Source organism: Lactuca virosa, chromosome 9 (assembly GCF_052849685.1).
Source record: "Lactuca virosa cultivar CGN04683 chromosome 9, Lactuca_virosa_CGN04683_v6, whole genome shotgun sequence".
In the NCBI taxonomy this organism is placed as follows: Eukaryota; Viridiplantae; Streptophyta; class Magnoliopsida; order Asterales; family Asteraceae; genus Lactuca; species Lactuca virosa.
Genome location: NC_136434.1, coordinates 42046790 through 42050461, shown reverse-complemented (window position 1 = coordinate 42050461; position 3672 = coordinate 42046790).

Genomic DNA, 3672 nt, shown 5'->3' with positions numbered 1-3672 from the left:
ATTAAGTGATCAAAAGGAACTAATTAAATATGGACTCTAAGATATATGTGTGTGATGGGCCAAGTTCATTTAGGTTGGGCTAAGCTTTTATGGATAGTCCATGGAGTGTTTAACCCATGGATCATATGAAATGAAAGGTCATGGGTATTAGGGTTTAACCCTAATCTCCACACTATATAAAGATGTCCTTGGTTGGTGAAATGGGCACTAGTGTGTGTACACAAAAGGGCAAGGCCGATTTCACTAGAGAGAACCAAAGTATCCTTATTCTCAAGGTTATTCCAAGTGTTCATGGTGTTGTGTGAACCATTTGAGGTGTCACACTTGGGGCACTAGGCACTCAAGCTTCATGAAGACAAGTTACATAAAAAAAGGTATGTATTCTATCTATTTTATTACCCAAGTATATGATATTTGTATGCTAGTATAGGGTAATATCTTGGAAACTTCATATTTGCATGTATAATAGAGAAAACATAGATCCAAGGTATTTAGGGTTGTATGTGCACCATAGGATGTTGTAGTATACTAAAACCCAACAGTGGTATCAGAGCCATGGATTGTTTTCTGTTATATTCATGCAAATGTTTGATTTTCAAAGTTGAAAAAAAAGGAAAAAAACATGAAGTTTGTCAAATTTTAAGATAATTACTTGTTTTGTGAAAAACTAATTATTTGTAAAATTTGAATCATTTGCTATATGAGTTGAATTAGGTCAAATTTAGTAAAAGATAAAATGATATGATTATTTTATTAGTTTTAAAAGTTTGATCTAAATGTTTTAAGGAGTTACAAATTTTGTCATAAACTTTTGGAGCTCAAAAAGTTTTTTTTAAAGTTGTGATCTTATGTGTTTTGAAACCTCCATAAGTTATGGATATGAAAAGGTTTTTAAAAAAAAAATTGTTTTTATGGAGTTACAAAATTTGGTGTTAATGTTTTAAAGAATTCCATAACTTATTCTTAAGTTATGGAACATGAAAAGTTTCATCATAAAACAAGCATTTAACTCCATAAGTTATGGATTACCAAAAGTTCTATGTTTCCGTGATTTATGAGTTAGTTTAGATTAATGGAAAAAAAATTGTGTTTTAGTTGTTTTCAATCATAATTAATCTAAAAGTTGTTCATAAAATGTGTTTTTTTGTAACTTGTCCTCAAGTTATATGAAAAGTCATATTTATGAATCTTAAAAACTCATAAATATGCCTTAGGTTACAAAAAAATGAAGAGTCTTTTCTTATAAATAGTTTTTATGGCTCCATAACTTGTCCTCAAGTTATGGATGTCCAAGAGTCTCTTCATTAAAAGTTTTAAAGCTTTACTTAAAACTCATAAGTTATGAAAATCCAAGAGTTTTGAATAGTTTCAAAACTTGCCCTCAAGTTTTGGAATTTGAAAAGTTTTCTCTAATGAATACTTTAATTCCAAGTTAAGCCCTTAGAATTTTAAAAGTTAAAATTCAACCCTTATACTTTATAATATTATAAGTTAATAATATATATATATATATATATATATATATATATATATATATATATATATATATATATATATATATATATGTATAAGAGCAAGTCAGTCTTACCATTAGTAGGCCTCATTCACGAAGCAGGTCTATAAGGGGGGTATAAGGTTGTTGCCTATAAAATGGCAGCTTAATGGGTGTCCACTTTGTTACTTCACACCTTGTTTTGTGATCCTCGGCATCCCAGTCACAAAACCTGAAGGGCACACTCGAGATTGAAACATGCCATTGAAAAGTTCAATGAATCTCAAAAGATCTAGGAGTTTCAAATCCAAGTAAAAACCTTATTAAATTATTTCGTTTTTCATGGTGGAAATTGGTAAATCGTCATTTACCTACCTTCAACTATTTTATAACTCGGATTACGGCATCCCTCTTCCAGTTATAAATAGGTTGTTGGATCCTAGCCTTAATATTTCATATTGGGTGTTATATTAAGGACGTTAGATCAACTATCTTGAATATCTCCCAAAAGATGTCTAGTTCAGACTGATGGGTTTTGAGCATTCTAACACTCCTATGGTGTACATGCAACCCTAGGAACCTTGGATCTATGTTTGACTATGATACATGCAAATAATTATTTTTCCAAGGTTCTTATCCAATCTAGCATGGCATGGGGAACTTGAATCAAATAAAACTAGTAGAATTACTTACCTTGTAGTAGTAGTTGATTGCTTGGAGTTTGAGAGCCTAGCACCAATAATGTGGATGCCTCAAATGGAAGTCACAAATCACCACAAACTTGGAAACTTGAGAGAATTGTCACAAACTTCTTGAAATCGGCCCTCTTAGTTTACACACATCAACTAGTGCAATTTCAAGAACCAAAGCCTCCTTTATATAGTGTGGTGGATTAGGTTTACATCCATGTAAACCCTAATACCCATGTCTTTTCATTTCCATGAGATCCATGGGTTAAAGCTCCATGGACTTTCCATGCAAGCCTAGCCCATTCCAAATAAGCATTAGCCCACACTATATAAATACAAGAGCCCATATTTAATTAGTCATACTTTTGATCTCTAAATTAATTCTAAATTAATTATAGATCAATACTAATTAAATAATATGATTTTATATTAATATATTAGGACTTATAATATATTAATAAATCATAACTTATACTATTCTCAAACGATTATCCATAAATTGTTCGGGTGAAGTGCAACCCAAATGGACCATGCCGGGTCGGGTCAAGTACATACCAAATATAGTTATGGACTTAGACACTATATCCAACAGTCTCCCACTTGGATAAGTCTAATAACTATAGTTGCAAGTATGACTTCAGGAACCGATCAACAATCGTAGCTCTTTAAACTCTGTTGAACTATGAAGAACCATTTTAGATAAGTGATCATATAATCCTCTGTTCTAGATATCAGCCGAACAAATACATGGAACATGGTCTTGCTTATTGTCCAGCATTTGTTTCCCGATTTCCGATTTGTTTGACATAGAACTTAACTGAACACATCAATTTAGTTCTGACCGGGCCCGGTACATAGGTCAAAACAAAATCATCGAGGGGCCCAGATATTGCTTCTAATCCTAGAAGGAACAGATAAACTTCGACTCATATGTTTGCTCTACTACTTGTTGAATTACACACAAAAGCACGGTTTATAACATCGAGTTACCAATGCGTTTTCGTGCAATCAATGCATAACCAACTCATAGGCAACAAATCATATCTCTAGGTTTGAAGACTTATATGATATTACCGTCTCACGATCACTCGAGATAAATTCCATGAAGTGATACAAGTGAGCGTGGGTTGAATCCAATACTCAGAACTTATGAGCACTCATGAGTGCTGTAGCCCCGCTTTGTCTAACATCTTAGACCTCTACAAGCCAACCCATGACGGTCTTGATTCATATCTACTTCCAATTTATGACCGACTGTGGAGAGTTTGAATAATATGATATAAACCATAACATAATTATTCTGGAAGTCAAAACATGCAAAAAGAAATAATAGTAAACGATTGACAAGAGATAGCAACACTTTACTCATAAATAACAGCTTTTATTTATCATCAAATGTCAATTACATTTTACAAATTTCAAGATTATCTAACTACTAAAACTAATATAATCCTTCATCCCTATGCTCCGAGCATGCTGGAGATGCTTAGC